This window comes from Myxocyprinus asiaticus, chromosome 27 (assembly GCF_019703515.2).
Source record: "Myxocyprinus asiaticus isolate MX2 ecotype Aquarium Trade chromosome 27, UBuf_Myxa_2, whole genome shotgun sequence".
In the NCBI taxonomy this organism is placed as follows: domain Eukaryota; kingdom Metazoa; phylum Chordata; class Actinopteri; order Cypriniformes; family Catostomidae; genus Myxocyprinus; species Myxocyprinus asiaticus.
In genome coordinates, this window is record NC_059370.1 from 1,827,449 (window position 1) to 1,847,197 (window position 19,749).

Genomic DNA, 19,749 nt, shown 5'->3' on the forward strand with positions numbered 1-19,749 from the left:
AGCTGGCTGTGCACAGAGTGCTGTATCCAAGCATGTAAACAGAAAGTTGAGTGGAAGGAAAAAGTGTGGAAGAAAAAGATGCACAACCAACCGAGAGAACCGCAGCCTTATGAGGATTGTCAAGCAAAATCGATTCAAGATTTTGGGTGAACTTCACAAGGAATGGACTGAGGCTGGGGTCAAGGCATCAACCACACACAGACATGTTAAGAAATTTGGCTACAGTTGTCGTATTCCTCTTGTTAAGCCACTCCTGAACCACAGACAACATCAGAGGCATCTTACCTGGGCTAAGGAGAAGAAAAACTGGACTGTTGCCCAGTAGTCCAAAGTCCTCTTTTCAGATGAGAGCAAGTTTTGTATTTCATTTGGAAACCAAGGTCCTAGAGTCTGGAGGAAGGGTGGAGAAGCTCATAGCCCAAGTTGCTTGAAGTCCAGTGTTAAATTACCACAGTCTGTGATGATTTGGGGTGCAATGTCATCTGCTGGTGTTGGTCCATTGTGTTTTTTGAAAACCAAAGTCACTGCACCCGTTTACCAAGAAATTTTGGAGCACTTCATGCTTCCTTCTGCTGACCAGCTTTTTAAAGATGCTGATTTCATTTTCCAGCAGGATTTGGCACCTGCCCACACTGCCAAAAGCACCAAAAGTTGGTTAAATGACCATGGTGTTGGTGTGCTTGACTGGCCAGCAAACTCACCAGACCTGAACCCCATAGAGAATCTATGGGATATTGTCAAGAGGAAAATGAGAAACAAGAGACCAAAAAATGCAGATGAGCTGAAGGCCACTGTCAAAGAAACCTGGGCTTCCATACCACCTCAGCAGTGCCACAAACTGATCACCTCCATGCCATGCCGAATTGAGGCAGTAATTAAAGCAAAAGGAGCCCCTACCAAGTATTGAGTACATATACAGTAAATGAACATACTTTCCAGAAGGCCAACAATTCATTAAAAATGTTTTTTTTATTGGTCTTATGATGTATTCTTATTTTTTGAGATAGTGAATTGGTGGGTTTTTGTTAAATGTGAGCAAAATCATCACAATTAAAAGAACCAAAGACTTAAACTACTTCAGTCTGTGTGCACTGAATTTATTTAATACACGAGTTTCACAATTTGTGTTGAATTACTGAAATAAATGAACTTTTCCATGACATTCTAATTTATTGAGATGCACCTGTATTAATCCTTCAAATCAACAATCATCAAAGATAACTATCAATTATCAAAATCAATAGAATATTAATAAGAATTAATATTGCTGGGGCACCACCCTGGAATCAGGGACTAAAAACCAGACAGTATAGTAGTCTCAATATAGTATTTGTTCTCTTAGGAAAGTCGATGTCTGGAGAACATCGACAATCAAAAGGGGAACAATGAAGGCTTGAATCCAAGCACTGAGTCTCTGCCCATGCTCACAACCATGGAGGTCGTTCCCCAGTCTCTGCCCATGCTGCACTTTATTACCCTTACTCTTATATCTCACACCGGACTGTCATAAATTATATTATTATTATATTATATTCTCTCTTAATAACTGACTATAAACTGACAGCTAAATGTCAATACAGTACAATACTGTACATTCTATATATACTATATATACTTGTTTATATATTTTATTTTTTTAATTTTATTGAATAATGTGTATCTATATAGTGCGTATTGTATACTGTACAGTGTATGTTAATATTGTATATTGTTGAGTGTAATTATGTGTATATCAGATGTTTAAATTGTGTTGTGTTAATTTGATGTTATTGTAAATTGGTACTGTCTCATCACTGTCACGACTGCTATGTTGATCGGAACTGCACCCAAGAATTTCACACACCGTTGCACTTGTGTATATGGCTGTGTGGCAATAAAGTGATTTGATTTGATTTGATTTATCCTAGCCTTTTCGGCTTTCTGCGTTGCTCAGAAATCACTGTCAATACACAGTTCGATCCCAACATTCATCCCACCTTCTCAGACCTGCAAATTATAGATAAACGAAACAATCAGACTCTTCATTAAACAAAGTCATTTTTATTTTGTATAGTATTGTAATAGTTTCAAAGCAGCTTTACAGGAAATCATGCATTAACAAAAAAATGAAACTGTAATATCTATAAAGTCTTAGAGTGATCATTGTGTAGTTTGATTAAATATGATTGTAAATTGTGTATAGAAATTAAATAATAAAATAATAATTGTATTTAGAACCCCTGTGAGCAAGCTGAAGGTGACTGTGGCAAGATAATAAAACTCCATAAGATGTTGGTTAATGGAGAAAAATAACCTTGGGAGTAATCAGGCTCACTGTGGGGGCCAGTTCCCCTCTGTCTAAACAACATGAATATAATGCCAATATTAGTTATTTATGAGCAGTGCAAGTCATGGTTTTACATTTGTAAATTAAGTAACCATTAAGGTCCATTGTTTAAAATTTCTTTTTTTTTTTTTAACTGTAAGATTAATGACTAATGTCTTTGAAGTCCATCCTGGATTAACTGCAGAAGTTGCATTGTTCTTTGTTAGTTGGCTGATGAAGGCTTTTGTTGGCAATTAAATGATAGTCTATGTATTCCATTTCAAGTGTGTAGCACTGCAGGTCATTTTGGTGAGGTTTGATGGGGTCCATCCTAAATCCAAGGTTCAGGCAGTGGCATATGAAGGATCCCATGTCTTACAGTTGGAGTTGGCATCAGTTCATCATCTGAAGTCAAAAGACTGAAGTGATGTCTGGCTGGCACTGGCTGTTTGTCGTCATCTTTCAGCGACACGTAGCAGTGGAGTCTGACACCAAGCAGGAATGGAGCTGAATCTGGCTGGCTCTGGTAACCTCGGGGTATGAATCCCAAGGTTGAGATAAGGAAAAAAAGTAATATTAGCGTAAATACCATTCAATTTTATGCAGAGTTATAGATCATGATGGATGTTTCTGGTTCCGGCAGACCTAACTAAAGCACCTAATTGTGAGTTGAAGGATAAATTAGGTGTATGCCTAGCTAAATAGATGAGTCATTAATCTAGACTTAAACTGAGTGAGTGTGTCTGCATCTTGAACAGTGTTAGGGAGACTATTCCATAGTTTAGGAGCCAAGTATGAAAATGATCTAACTCCTTTTGTGGATTTTGATATTCCTGGAATTATTAACAAGCCAGAATTTTGTGATTGTAATGAACATGATGGAATATAGCATGTCAGAAGGTCACTTAAGTACTGTGGAGCTAGACCATACAACGCTTTGTATGAGTTAACAGAATTTTAAAATTAATACGAAATTTAACAGGTAGCCAATACCACGATTAATGAGCCAGTGCCCAAGCCTGCCACGGTAAATGAGCCAGGGCCAGTGCCTGTAGCCTCGACTGTCCCAGAGCCAGTGCCTGTAGCCTCGACTGTCCCAGAGCCAGTGCCTGTAGCCTCGACAGTCCCCGTATCTACGCTCCCTGCTGGCCGGAAGAAGAGAAGAAAAAGGACTCCTCCTGCCCAGTCTCTGCACATGCCCACGACCACGGAGGTCGTTCCCCAGTCTCTGCCCATGCTCACGACCATGGAGGTCGTTCCCCAGTCTCTGCCCATGCTCACGACCATGGAGGTTGATCCCCAGTCTCAGCCTGAAATCTCTTCCATGGCTTCGCCCCTCTAGCCTTCCATGGCTCAGTCCCTCGAGCCTCCTATGGCTCCGCCTTCCATGGATCTGTCCCCAGAATCCTCCACGGCTCCGCCCCCTTGGCTCTGCCTTCCTTGGCTCCACCTTCAGACTCTTCCTCGGCTCTGCCCACTTTCCCAGAGTCTCCTCCTCCAGCGGTTCCACCTCCTGACCCAGTCCTTGCCCTGTGGCTGCCTCCCAGGCTTCCTGACCCATTCCTAGCCCTGTGGCTGCCTCCCAGGCCTCCGGATCCATTCCCAGCCCTGAAGCCGCACCCCCAGGCCTCTGGATCCTTTCCCAGCCCTGAAGCCGCCCCCTAGGCCTCCTGATCATCATCCTTGGATCCTTCATCTTCTGCGTCATCATACCCTCCTCATCCATCATTGAGCACCAGGAGTCATCCTTTAAAAGTAATGTCACAATCTATCACCCTCATTTTCTTCAAGGACTCTTATTTTGAAGTTTTCCACTGGACTGCATTTCCCATAGTTCATTGCCCTAATCACTTCCATCTGTTTCTTATTATCCTCACCTGTATCCTATTCCCTCATTAGTTCCTTTTGTATAAATGTCCTCTAGTTTTATCCACTCCTTTGTTAGTCCTTGAAGTGTTACGTTTTGAAGTGTTTCATTGAGTTAATGAAGTGCTACTTTGTGTTTAAGGATTGTTATGTTTAATAGTTTGTTTCCACTCCAGCGAATGTTCAACTCCAACGATTATAATTAAAGGATCGAATGAATCTACTCCTGCATCTTCTCTCTTCCTCTTCCACTCCTAGACACCCAATGTTTCAATTATATTCTAGCTGCTTATTTTTAGAGGTTTTTGGTCCAATCATTAGTACCTCTTTTGTTGGAATTGAGTAGAAGCAAATCTGGCCATCCAATCTTTGATTTCATTGATACACTCTGTTAATTTGGAGAATTGTGAATTTTCATGGGTTTAGAAGAAATATAAAGTTGGGTATCATCTGCAAAACAGTGGAAACTTATTCCATGATTCCTGATAATATCTCCCAGGGGAAGCATGTATAAGAAGAAAAGCAGAAGTCCTAAAACTGATCCCTGTGGCACATCCATAATTAACTTTTGTTTGATTTGACAATTCCTTGTTTACACATACAAAGAGGTAGCAGTCTGACAAATAGGACCTAAACCATGCTAATGCAAGTCCACTAATGCCAACATAATTTTCCAGCCTATTCAAGAGAATGTCGTGATCTATTTTGTCGAAGGCAGCACTAAGATCTAAAAGCACTAGAAGAGAAATGCAGCCGCAATCAGATGATAAGAGCAAGTAATTTGTAACTCTGATAAGTGCAGTCTCTGTACTTATATTATGCCACTTCATCCCTGGGGTCCCGGACCCCGGGGGTGTATCTGGGAGGGGTGGGGCAATCCATAAACAGAGTACTTGTCCACTTACCAATTATATCATGCCACTTCATCCCAAAACACAAAGATCCCATGTGCAATGTATTTAATGGCCGCCAAATACTAGGTTTATGGACATTTAATTTAAATGAATTTAATTATTATTTACAATAAATATTATTGATTGAAACATTTACATTTACATTTATTCATTTGGCAGACGCTTTTATCCAAAGCGACTTACAAGAGAGGAAAACATGAGCGAATCATCCTAGGAGACAGTGGTATAAAAAGTGCTGTATTACAAAGTATCACTAGCATCATAATAGTATTCAAAATAGAATAAAGTGCAACAGAATTTTTTTATTTATTTATTTTTTTTTTAATGACTGGTTAAGTGCTCATGGAAAAGATGTGTTTTTAGTCGTTTTTTGAAGACAGAGAGTGAGTCAGCTTCACGGATGGAGTTGGGAAGATCGTTCCACCAACGTGGTATGATGTAGCTGAAAGTCCGGGAAAGTGTTTCGGTGCCTCTTTGTGTTGGTACAACAAGGCGGCGTTCCTTAGCCGACCACAGACTTCTAGTGGGCGCGTAGCTCTGCATAAATGATTTTAGGTATGCTGGAGCAGACCCAGTAACTGTTCTGTATGCCAGCATCAGAGCCTTGAATTTGATACGTGCATCAACCGGTAGCCAGTGGAGAGAGACAAGGAGTGGTGTAACGTGCTCTCTTTGGTTCATTAAAGACCAGACGTGCTGCTGCATTCTGGATCATTTGGAGGGGTCTAGTTGCACATGCAGGGAGGCCTGCAATGAGAGCGTTACAGTAGTCCAGTCTAGTTATGACAAGTGACTGGACAAGCAGTTGTGTGGCATGTACAGAGAGGAAGGGTCTTATCTTCCTGATATTGTAGAGTGTAAATCTACATGATCTTGTGGTCTTTGAGATGTGGTCTGTGAAATTTGGTCTGTTGTCGATGGTTACACCTAGATTTCTGACCGATTTGGAAGGTGTTACTGTGATGACAGCTGCGCGGTGATGTTGTGTTCAACATCAGGGTTGGCTGGAAAGACAAGGAGTTCAGTCTTGGCTGGGTTGAGTTGCAGGTGGTGCTCCTTCATCCAGGCCGAGATATCCACCAGGCAGGCAGAAATTCGAGCAGTCACTGTGGTGTCGTTGGGCTGGAAAGACAAGTAGAGTTGCGTGTCATCAGCGTAACAGTGGTAAGAGAAACCATGTGCTTGAATGATGGGTCCCAGTGATGTTGTGTATATAGAGAAGAGAAGTGGCCCAAGCACTGATCCCTGAGGTACCCCAGTAAGTAGCTGATGTGGCTTGGATACCTCACCTCTCCAGGCTACCTTGAAGGACCTACCTGAGAGATAGGAATTAAACCAGTCAAGCACAGTCCCTGTGATGCCCAGCAAGGAAAGGGTAGAGAGTAATATCTGATGGTTGACTGTGTCAAAGGCTGCAGAAAGGTCCAGCAGAATCAGGACTGATGATCTGGCTTCAGCTTTCGCTCGTCTCAGCGACTCGGTGACAGACAGCAGGGCGGTCTCGGTGGAGTGTCCACTTTTAAAGCCTGACTGATTGTCATCCAGCAGCTTGTTCTGTGAGAGATAGGCAGAGATTTGATTGAAAACTGCCCTTTCAAGTGTTTTTGCCATGAATGGTATGAGAGAGACTGGTCTGTAGTGTTCTATTTGTGTGGGATTAAGTGCAGATTTCTTCAGCAGCAGGGTTACTCGAGCCTGCTTAAATGTAGTGGGAAAAGTGCCTGTAAGTAGAGATGTGTTAATTATGTGTGTGAGTGCAGGTAGGATGGACGGAGAAATGGCCTGGAGAAGGTGGAAAGGTATGGGGTCAAGGGAACAGGTGGTGGGGTGGTTGGAGAGGAGGAGTTTAGAGACCTCAGTGTCAGTCAGAGGAGAGAACATGGAGACAGAAGAGTTGCATACAGGAGACAGGTGTTTGACAAGGTGTGGTGCTGAGAATGTATTGCTGATGGCTGCAACCTTATTAGTAAAAAATGTAGCGAAGACATCTGCTGTCAGTGATGTGTCAGGCGGTGGAGGGGGAGGGCAGAGAAGTGTGTTGAATGTTCTAAACAAGCTGCGAGTGTCTGTGGTGCTGTTGATCTTGTTCTGGTAGTAGGAAGTTTTTGCAGATTTGACCTTATCTGAAAAAGTTGCAAGCAGGGACTGATATTTACCTAGATCTGCTGGATCTTTAGATTTCCGCCATCTCCTCTCAGCTGCCCTGAGGTCAGTCCGATGTTCACGAAGGACGTCAGACAGCCAGGGGCTGGGTGGTGTAGCACGTGCTGGCCTAGTGGAGATAGGACAGATGTTGTCTAGACAGGCTGTTAAAGTAGAGCTTAGTGTGTCTGTGGCAGTGTTTACATTAAGTGTGTTAAATATATTTTGTGTAGGAAGAGATGTAGAGACAGCAGTGGAAAGGCGAGAGGGTGAGAGGGAACGGAGGTTACGGTGAAAGAAAACCAATGGTGGAGTCTGTTTTAATGTAGATGGGAGTGTCATGTTGAATTGAACAAAGTAGTGATCAGAGACATGTAAAGGAGTAACAAGAATATTTGAGTTGGTATAGTTACGTGTAATGATGAGGTCCAGCTGGTTGCCCGATCTGTGAGTTGCTGTGGTGTGTAGTTTTTCCAAGTCAAATGAGGCCAGGAGAGTATTCAATTCAGTGGCCTGGGGCTTGTCTTGGTATATGTTGAAATCACCAAGAACCACAAGTGGCCTACCATCCTCCGGCAAGGAGGACAGCAGGACATCCAACTCCTCAAGAAAGTTTGTCAGCTGACCTGGAGGGCGATAGATGACAACAACATGGATTTTTGTGGGTTGCATTGTAGTAATAGCATGGAATTCAAAACTAGTATTGTTACATAGTGAAGAGTGTGGTGAAAAAGTCCAGTTGTTATGACTGAGCAAACCTGTTCCCCCAACCCTACTGGTGTGTCAAGGGGTGTGAGAGAAGGAGAAGTTATTGGAGAGAGCAGCAGGTGTTACTGTATCCTCTGGACGTATCCATGTTTCAGGGATGTGCTTGAAGGCATGTGTTATTCGTGAAGTAGACATGTTAGTATATAGAAGGAAAAGAGATACAATAACAAGATACTTAAGTGCTATGGTGAGTGGCGCCTTGTCAATGTCCTTGCTCGGTGGACTCACACAGGTAGACTCGCTGGTCTTTACACAAGTAGGTCTTCACACGAGGAGGGCTTTACACGTGGGCTACCACTTCCGCTGCTGCTTCCGCGTCAGCATTCGAGTCTAATATATACGCGATGATAATGAGCCATTCAATGATAAAGGCAGGACACGCCTTAATGCTACTTAGCACAACAAAGCTAGTCACGTGGTCAGCCGAAACTAAGGGTCGCACGAGGTGACAAGTGCGACTTCCGTGCACCGCAAATAAATTCTACTGCACTTTAGCAATAAATAATACCCTAAAACAAGTGAAGCACTGTTTATAAACACTAAAAACCAGGATAGTTTTACACACACACTGGCCAATCAACGCAAATCTAGCAGTGAGTAACCTGGGACAAGTCAAAAACAATATAGTACACACACATCAACCTTCGTATAAGCGACGCGGGTTCAAGACAGTAAACAAACAGCACAAGTCTAGCAATGAATACCACTCTTCAACAAAGTAAAACAATGAAATAAACACACTTACACGCAACAGCAGACTCCTGTAGATAGATTGCTTATCCTGTTTTACACTCAGTTTTACACTCAGGGCATACAGTTTTACACTCAGGGCATACAAATGAAAAATATACAAAACTTTTAATTTGAAATTATGTATAACATGCATAAAACAGTACTGTCTACAAATAATGTATTTGGAGGCAATTGAATACATTGCAGCTGGGACCTTCCTGTATGACTTGATGTCCTGAGGACTTGATGTCCACCAACCATGTCTTTAACACCAATTAAATACATTATAAGTTAGATGGTCCCTTGTGCAATGAATATAATGGTTCATGGACATATATTTGTATAAGGCCCATGATCAAAATATTGACTAAAAAACATATTTAGGTGACTATATGACTCCCCCTGAATAGTATAGACCTTATAATACTTCAATTGCTTACTGTCCACGAACCATGTATATTTTTGAATGGTATACATTGCAGGTGAGATCTTTATATCTCAGAGTTGGGGCCACTTAGAAACTTGAAACCTGCACTGCTGTGCATGCCCTAGCCTCCCCTTCCAACGGTGCAAACTTGAAGTAGTTCAGAGAAAGTCAGAAATGTTTGAGTTTCTTCAATCTTCTTGATATTGAAAACATGAACTGGGGAGTCTAGGGCAAGCATATGAGTGCAGGTTTCAAGTTTCCAAGTGGTCCCATCTCTGAGATATGGAGATCCAACCTGCAATGTATACAATACAAAAACATACATGGTTCATGGACAGTTGATTTTTGAGGATTTGAAGGGTGCATACTGTTCAGGGGGAGTCATATTGTCACAGAGAAGCTCACAAAGGCAGAGAGATAAACCCAATCGCAGGGTTTATTGAACAGATGTAGTCAGCAAAGTAAACAACAGGTGAGACAATCCAGAAACAGTAGCGATGGTAACAGATGCTGAATATGATCCAGACAGGGTTATGTAGCGATGTATAGATGATAGGTAAACTCATAACAGTCCTTTGATCTTTGCAGGGAACATAAACAAACACAGGAGAGTCCAAACACAGGGGAGATAACGTGGGAATACACAACACCAAACTCTGAAGAGGAGAACATTAAACACAGTAAGTATAAACAGGTAAGTATCGACAAATTAGGGAGTCTGTGGACACAGGTAGAACATAGATGAGAACAGACAATGATTGTGAGTGAGAGCGGGGTTTAAATGCAGTCCTTGATTAGAATGCTGATGATGTGCAAGTGCATGTAATTAGAACTCAGGGGAGAGTGAGCGCAGTGTCGGCAGAGAGGGAGAGAGCGAGCCCGGTGGATTCGTGACACATATAATAACCTAAGTATGTTTTTTAGTCAATAATTTGATGTTGTACCTTATAAAAAGTATGTCCACAAAGCAAGTATTCACAAACCATTGTATACATTGCAGCTGGGATCTTCCTGAATGACTTAGAGCTTTTGATCAAAAAATTTATCTCTTTTGTTATATGAGGTTTAATAGTATATATATGGATCTTTTTGAATGTAACCACTTTAAGGTACTTATACATCTCAGTAGAACCCATTTATGTAACTTACAACTCATTAATATTTATAATTTGCATAAAAAATGAGTGTCAACAGATCATGTATTTGGTGGCCATTAAATACATTGCAGCTGGGACTTCCTGTGTTTTTGCTAAGTCAACACTTACTGGGTAGTAAGTGTTATTTCCTAATTAATGGAGCTTTTAATCCTCAAAAGTATAGAAAATGGCTATTATTCCCCACAAACTTTGCTTTTGTGACCAGGACAGTGATATTTTGAAATTTACCTATTTCCAATGAGAAAACGGGCGAATTTGTGTCTTTTCGTTCACATAAAGTCAGAAAAAAACAACATATGAATCCAAATTAACATGTATTTATACTAAAGTAATATTCAAAGCCGTGCTGGTCCATAATGGTAATAAGTACCTGTCTCTTCCCCTGGCTCACTCGGTGTACACCAAAGAGGATTACAACAGCATCAAGACCTTGCTGGACACCTTGAATTATGATGAGTATGGCTGGGAGGTCATAGGAGACTTCAAAATGGTGGCAATCCTGATGGGTCTCCAAGGCGGTTTTACCATGTTTCCCTGCTATCTTTGCCTTTGGGACAGTAGGGACACCAAGGTGCACTACCACAGGCAGGACTGGCCACAGCAGACCAAGTTCTCTGTGGGGAGGAACAATGTCAAGTAGTAGTAGTAATACTCTTTATTTGTCCCTTCACAGGGCAATTTCTGCAGCATCAACAATAAAATACAAAAAACTAACATAACACAAAACATCACAAACATGCATGAACCATAAAAACCCGGATATTTACGTACTTCCATTTTCCTCATAACTTAAGGATGTCAGAAAAAAAAAAAAAAACTTTAATAAACACTTGTATCCTCAAATCAAATCAAATCAAATCACTTTATTGTCACACAGCCATATACACAAGTGCAATGGTGTGTGAAATTCTTGGGTGCAGTTCCGATCAACATAGCAGTCGTGACAGTGATGAGACAGTACCAATTTACAATAACATCAAATTAACACAACACAATTTAAACGTCTGATATACACATAATTACACACAACAATATACAAATAATAACATACACTGTACAGTATACAATACGCACAATATAGATACACATTATTCAATAAAAATAAAAAATATATAAAAAAGTATATATAGTAGTATATATAGAATGTACAGTAGGTTGTATTGTACTGTATTGACATTCAGGCTGTCAGTTGATAGTAAGTTGTTAGGAGAGAACATAATATAATAATAATATAATTTATGACAGTCCGGTGTGAGATATAAGAGTAAAAGTAGTAATAATAATAAAGTGCAGTGCTGATGTATTTTGATTGTGGGAGATCAAGAGTTCAAAAGTCTGATTGCTTGGGGGAAGAAGCTGTCATGGAGATGGCTGGTGCGGGTCCTGATGCTGCGATACCGCCTGCCTGATGGTAGCAGTGAGAACAGCCCATGGCTCGGGTGGCTGGAGTCTCTGATGATCCTCCGAGCTTTTTTCACACACCGCCTGGTATATATTTCCTGGAGGGAGGGAAGCTCACCTCCGATGATGTGTCTGGCAGTTCGCACCACCCTTTGCAGTGCTTTGCAGTTGTGGGCTGGGCTATTACCGTACCAGGCGGAGATGCAGCCAGTCAGGATGCTCTCTACAGTGCAAATGTAGAACCGTGTGAGGATGTGGCGGTTCATTCCAATCTTCCTCAGCCGTCTCAGGAAGAAGAGGCGCTGATGAGCCTTCTTCACAACGACTTCAGTGTGGATGGACCATGTGAGTTCCTCAGTGATGTGGACACCGAGGAACTTGAAGCTGCTGACTCTCTCCACTGGTGCTCCATTGATGGTGATGGGACTGTGTTCTCTATCTCTTCTCCTGAAGTCCACCACAAGCTCCTTTGTCTTACTGACGTTGAGGGAGAGGTTGTGCTCCTGACACCAGTGTGTCAGAGTGTGCACCTCCTCTCTGTAGGCTGTTTCATTATTGTCAGTGATCAGACCTACCACCGTCGTGTCATCAGCAAACTTACTGATGGCATTGGAGCTATGTGTTGCCACACAGTCATGTGTGTACAAGGAATGCAAGAGTGGGCTGAGAACACAGCCCTGTGTGGCTCCAGTGTTGAGGGTCAGAGATGAGGAGATGTTGTTGCCTATTCTAACCACCTGGCGTCTGCTTGACAGGAAGTCCAGGATCCAGCTGCACAGCGAGCTGTTTAAGCCCAGAGCCCGGAGTTTCTCATCTAGCTTGAATGCTGAGCTGTAGTCTACAAACAGCATTCTCACATAAGTGTTCTTTTTTTCCAGGTGGGAGAGAGCAGTGTGTATTGTAGATGCAATGGCATCATCAGTGGAGCGGTTGTTGCGGTAAGCAAACTGCAATGGGTCAAGAGAGAGAGGCAGCACAGAGCAGATGTAATCTCTGATTAGTCTCTCAAAGCATTTGGTGATGATGGGGGTCAGAGCAACAGGACGCCAGTCATTTAAGCAAATTATTTTTGATTGCTTTGGAACAGGCACAATGGTGGATGTTTTAAAGCATGTGGGGACTACAGACAAAGAGAGGGGAAGGTTCCTTATGCTTCAAGTAAGTATTTACAATCAAAATTGCATTTGACACAAAAGATCTTGAAGCTCTAACAGTCCTCCACTTGGGGACTCTTCTTCAGAAGGGAGGAGTTCAAATTCTGAATACAAGGTGCGAGATGTATCATTTAAAATTGCCAACGACTTTCTAAGAACATTTTTCTCACACAGAGCAGACAGACTTAACTGTACAGAGCCTGTAAATTTTGACCCAAGGTTAACAACTCTCTGCAATTGTGATCTGCTTTTGACACGTAATCCATAAAACCAACAGATCATAGCAAAGGTTAAAACGGATTCAATAAAAGATCTGTAAAACATGATCAGTATGGCTTTGTCTACATCAATAGACTTAAGCTTCCTCAGTATATATAACCGTTTATGAGCTTTTGATACAACAAGATTTGTATTTTCCACCCAGTTTAACTTATCTATAACTGTACCAAGATAATTATATGTGCTAACCTTCTCTACTAATTTACCAGCAATAACCAAATTAGCCATAACATCAACAGAATTATTTAAATCTATCATCATATCTTTAGTCTTAGAGACATTCATTTTTAGATGGGAATTTTCACACCAGTCCAGAAAATAGTTCAAAATGGACCCATGCTCTGTTTCACCTTGTCTTAACAAACTTGGGAGCCACTGGTGGACCCCCGGAAGGTGCTGATGCCACCACTGCACATCAAATTGGGCCTTATGAAGCAATTTGTCAGAGCTCTAGATAAGGAGTCAGCAGCCTTCAAGTACCTTCAAGACTTCTTCCCTAAGCTGTCTGAGGCAAAGGTCAAAGCCGGTGTCTTCGTCGGACCACAGATAAAGAAGGATTTTGGATTCATATGTTGTTGTTTTTTCTGACTTTATGTGAACGAAAAGACACAAATTCGCCCATTTTCTCATTGGAAATAGGTACATTTCAAAATATCGCTGTCCTGGTCACAAAAGCAAAGTTTGTGGGGAAAAATAGCCATTTTCAATACTTTTGAGGCATAAGCTATTAGGAAATAACACTTACTACCCAGGAACAAAAATTGTGTTACATATTGTTATAATAGGAGCGATCCAATATTCCCGATCTCTCTGCTGAGGAAAGAATTGTGAGCATCTAAACTATGATAACATTTCATCACCTCACTCGCGTAGATGCTCAGTATCAACAGCACATCTAAACGTAGATGCTAAACGCAGATTTTCTGAAATTGTTTTTCATGGCGGCACTAACGATGTCCAGCTTTGCCAGTCGGAGATCACTAAAGATAATATTAAAGAGGTGTATGAACTTGCAAAATGCTGTAATATGCTCTGGCCCCCTACCTGCTCATCGTGGTGATGAGGTTCATAGTAGATTAGTGTCACTGAATGGCTGGATGTCTGAGTGGCATACAGATAATAGTTGGATTTATAGACAATTGGAAGAGTTTCTGGGGTAGACCTGACCTGCTAAAGAGATGGACTCAATCCATCCAGGGAAGGTGCCACTTTCCTCTAGTAATTTGGCTCATAGTCTTAATAGTGATAGTATTTGACTAACTGGGGCCCAGGTCAGGAAGCAGACAGAATGGCTTAACCATCTGTCAACAAGCTGCCTTGAGACGTCACACAGGTCACATAAACTACAACACACAGAGAATGAATCACCTATATACAGTTGTGCTCAAAAGTTTGCATTCCCTGGCAGAAATTGTGAAATTTTGGCATTGATTTGGAAAATATGACTGATCATGCAAAATGTCTTTTATTTAAGGGTAGTGATCATATGAAGCCATTTATTATCACATAGTTGTTTGGCTCCTTTTTAATTCATAATGATAACAGAAATCACCCAAATGGCCCTGATCAAAAGTTTATATACCCTTGAATGTTTGGCCGTGTTACAGACACACAAGGTGACACACACAGGTTTAAATGGCAATTAAAGGTTAATTTACCACACCAGTGGCTTTTTAAATTGCAATTAGTGTCTGTGTATAAATAGTCAATGAGTTTGTTAGCTCTCACATGGATGCACTGAGCAGGCTAGATACTGAGCCATGGGGAGCAGAAAAGCACTGTCAAAAGACCTGCGTAACAAGGTAATAAAACTTTATAAAGATGTAAAAGGATATAAAAAGATATCCAAAGCCTTGAAAATGCCAGTCAGTACTGTTCAATCACTTATTAAGAAGTGGAAAATTCGGGGATCTCTTGATACCAAGCCAAGGTCAGGTAGACCAAGAAAGATTTCAGCCACAACTGCCAGAAGAATTGTTCGGGATACAAAGAAAAACCCACAGGTAACCTCAGGAGAAATACAGGCTGCTCTGGAAAAAGATGGTGTGGTTGTTTCAAGGAGCACAATACGACGATACTTGAACAAAAATGAGCTGCATGGTCGAGTTGCCAGAAAGAAGCCTTTACTGCGCCAATGCCACAAAAAAACCCAGTTACAATATGCCTGACAACATCTTGACACGCCTCACAGCTTCTGGCGCACTGTAATTTGGAGTGACGAGACCAAAATAGAGCTTTATGGTCACAACAATAAGCGCTATGTTTGGAGAGGGGTCAACATGGCCTATAGTGAAAAGAATACCATCCCCACTGTGAAGCATGATGGTGGCTCACTGATGTTTTTGGGGGGGGGGGGGTGAGCTCTAAAGGCACAGGGAACCTTGTGAAAATTTATGGCAAGATGAACGCAGCATGTTATCAGAAAATACTGGCAGACAATTTGTATTCTTCTGCACGAAAGCTGCGCATGGGACGCTCTTGGACTTTCCAGCATGACAGTGACCCTTGGCACAAGGCCAAGTTGACCCTCCAGTGGTTACAGTAGAAAAAGGTGAAGGTTCTGGAGTGGCCATCACAGTCTCCTGACCTTAATATCATCGAGCCACTTTGGTGAGATCTCAAGCATGCGGTTCATGCAAGATGACCAAAGACTCTGCATGACCTGGAGGCATTTTGTCAAGATGAATGGGCAGCTATACCACCTGCAAGAATTTGGGGCCTCATAGACAACTATTACAAAAGACTGCACGCTGTCATTGATGCTAAAGGGGGCAATACACAGTATTAAGAACTAAGGGTGTGCAGACTTTTGAACAGGGGTCATTTCATTTTTTTTTTTTTTGCCATGTTTTGTTTTATGATTGTACCATTCTGTTATAACCTACAGTTGAATATGAATCCCATAAGAAATAAAAGAAATGCGTTTTGCCTGCTCACTCATGTTTTCTTTAAAAATGGTACATATATTACCAATTCTCCAAGGGTATGCAATCTTTTGAGCACAACTATATCATATAGAGACTGTGTCTGTTCCCCAAACACAAACCCCTCACTAAATCATTTAAACAAATATGATTAAGGTCAAACATGAAAAAAACAAATTGGAAGATAACATCATATAAAGGTAGGGCTACTAAGCATTAGATCTCTTTCAACCAAATCACTAATTGTAAATGAAATTATTACAGATCATAGTTTGGATGTGCTCTGTTTGACTGAAACCTGGCTTAAACCAGATGAATATATTAGTTTAAATGAATCTACCCCCCCAGGTTATTGTTATAAACCTCATCTGAAGGGTCGAGGAGGAGGTGTTGCTACAAATTATAGTGAAGTTTTTGTTGTTACTCAGAGGACAGGATATAAGTCTTTTGAACGTCTGAATAAGTCACTTCAGATGAATATTTGATGCTCTTTCAGAAAATATGTTCACTCAGAACCCTATTTAAAGGATCCGCTAATGATATCAGATATAATGATATCCTTAGGGTCAGTAGCATTCTTATTCCTTTGTTATTGTTTACATACTTGAAATGGTCTACAGAAAGGGATGAATGCCACCCAAACTCCTTTTAGAGATTAACATACAGTATTTCACATGAAGTTCAATATAACAGTACACAAAATATATCTTTAAAGACAAAAAACAAAACAAATGTCTTGTTATTGCATGCCAATTATTGCACACAGTGTTCTGGGTGCTCACCTTTTAATTATTCATTAGTATAGCCTATATGAATTTGTAATGGTATAACCACTGACCACAATAGCGGCACGCAGCTATATATATATATATATATATATATATATATATATATATATATATATATATATATATGAATAACAGGAGGGGCCCACCAACTATTAACTTAACGCTGCTAAAAAATATCTTATTACATTTCCCAGTGTGTTGTCACAAACAATAAAGACAAGAATGAAATTTTATACCTTTATATAAATGGAATGTTTTGAGTAAACCAGAAGAAATAAACAGAACAATGCATGTACATGAAAATGAGAATGAATTGAAAAGAAACCAGTACAGTAAATCAAAGCAATATACCCAAAGATGGCCTGTAAAGTAATGTGAACCAATAGAAAAAGAATAAAAATAAAAAAGGCTTATCTGATCAGTTCAAGCTGTAGATGAGTGATTCTTTGGGTAAGTATGGAATCACTACAATGAAAGCTGAAATAGTCAATGTTTAGGATGATGTCCAAGTCCCTTTGATGATGAAAAAATACCACTCACACAAAAAATAGAAAATAGCCCTTCAAGTGCTCTTCAAATAATCCAACAAAAACAAGATAGTCCACAGAGTCAAATCCTTGTACTCGGGATATTTGATAATCCACAAGGCAATGCAGTGAGAACAATCCATTGGGGAGAAACCACTTGATATCCATATAAGTAGAGCCTTTGCAACTACTTATACAGTTTCAAGATGACAAAACATAAAGCAACATTTAAAGAGTCCATCTACAAAAAGAAAAGGAATCTAGCTTTAGCTAGAGAGCCCACAGATAAATTATATACATCAAGTGAAAACAAATACACAACAAAACTTATATGATTGAACTGGAAACAAAGTTTCTCAATCAGGACTCCAATGAGTTTTGCTGGAGGTGCTAGGATAATACCATGCTTCCCTCTTCCAAACAAACTGACTTCTATGATACTACCAGTTTAAATACCAGGGGTTTTAATGCTCAAGCACCTCCTAGTGGTGAGTCTGATAAAAAAATACAAGGGTAACAGCTAAGACTGTTACATACCCCTCCCCTCAGAGGGAGATTTGCTATAGCCATGACAAATCTTAAGATTTTGCACATGATATGTTTCAGTGCTGTCTGGATCAGAAATAAAAGAAACAGAATAATTACAGGCCCTAACTTTTTGTTAATTTTTTCTGGCCCTTTCCACTTGGCAGATAGCTTTGCCATGAACCCTTCATCAGCTCTAGATAAAGGATGTGTCCATATCCTCTTGGTCTTATGCTAGGTATGCTGGCATTCCCCATCTGGTAAATGTCTCCTCTACCAGAATTCGGACTATCTGAGGGGTTTTAGCAGATCTCAAAGGAAACATCTCCACCCACTTAGAACAATAATCCACGATAACAAGTAGATACAGGATTTGCTTTACACTTTTTGGAAAAGGCCCCATGAGATCGATGCCCATCATGTAACCAGGTTCAACAATGGGTGTAGACTGCAGATGACCAGATAATTTTGACAAGGATGGTTTGTATTTTTGTTCAGACTTGGCATTCTTTACAATGTTTCCAAACATCAGCTCTTATAGTTGGCCAGTATACAGTTTCCAGTAGTCTGAGTAAGGTCATGAGTTTACCCAGGTGACCACTGAGAGGATTGTCATGAGCATACTTAAGAAAGGCTTGAGGATGGATGGATGGAATGACAAGTTGAAGTTTTTGACCTCTTCATCCATCTGGAACACTACGGAATAGGAATCCATTTTCTGTTACATAATGAACTTGTGATGTGTCTTGTGGGGACTGAGTTAGTACTCTGGAAATCAATTCCTGTATTTCTGGGTCATTGTTCTGTGCGACGGCTATCTGTGGGAGGTCTACTGGCATAATGACATGTGTTGAAATGGAATTGGAAGCTTGAGCAACTGCAATGATGTTAGGTGAAATGGTGAGGCTTGGAGCTCAGTGAAGTGAAATCCTTGTAGTTGTATGGTCCATCTGATGAGGCGTGATGAGGTGGTTATGGGTGCTGAAAAGTCCATGTCAATGCAGCATGATCAGTTAATACTTCAAATGGTCGCCCTTCGAGATATGGCCTCCACTTGTCTACGGCCCATACTACTGCTAGGCATTCTTTCTCAGATGACTTTTCTGCCCCTCTCGGTAGTCTGGATGCATATGCAATAACGTGTTCTTTCCCTGCAGATTCTTGTGTAAGAAAGGCTCCCAATCCAATTTCACTAGCGTCGGTTTGAACTCGAAATGGTTGGTTGAAGTCTGGAGATGTTAGAACGGGTGCTTGAATTAAGTCTTGTTTGATAAGATCAAGTGCTTGTTTGCACTGATCTGTCCAAGTCCAGGTAGAGTTTTTCTGTTTCAAAGCGTGAAGCGGTGCAGCCTTCTCTGAGAATTTGGGGATGAACCAATGGTACCAACCGGCCAAGCCCAATAACCTTTGAACGTCTTTGAGAGACTGTGGGATGGGAAATGAACTAACTGCTGACACCTTTGTGGGATCAGTTCCCTATCTGTCACTCACTCGATGTTGTGTCGATGTAGTGACACTAGGGGTCACTTTTGGGAGCCCGAGACACCTCTGGTCTTTGATAAAAGGCCAATGAAAATTGGCGAGTGGTATTTGCATGCCACTCCCCCGGACATACGGGTATAAAAGGAGCTGGTATGCAACCATTCATTCAGATTTTCTCTTTAGAGCCGAACGGTCATGCTCACTGAGCTGAATTCCCATGACTGTTCATTCACCTCTGCTGGATCTGATGGCGCATTTCAGTGGCTTCTCCCTCCTCTGCACTGGTGCACTGCAGAGAATGCCCCTGGGCGCTTCAGCAGAAATAAGAGTATATTTCTCTAAAAGAGTATTTCTTTTT

The 19,749-nt window shown here is 41.0% G+C and overlaps 1 protein-coding gene across 5 annotated transcripts in view; it reads right to left on the minus strand.

Moving 5' to 3' along the window:
* The window catches only part of p2ry10 (P2Y receptor family member 10), an 84,312-nt gene that overhangs the window by 13,044 nt on the left and 51,519 nt on the right, over positions 1-19,749 (minus strand). For 3 of the 5 annotated variants that reach the window (XM_051658597.1, XM_051658596.1, XM_051658595.1), the window contains exon 5: positions 10,682-10,925. The gene's annotated coding sequence lies outside the window, so the exon portion shown is untranslated. Of the gene's footprint in view, positions 1-2,020; positions 6,640-7,241; positions 7,358-7,640; positions 7,854-10,681; positions 10,926-19,749 lie in introns of those variants that run through there. The other 2 variants (XM_051658599.1, XM_051658598.1) reach the window with 2 other exon arrangements.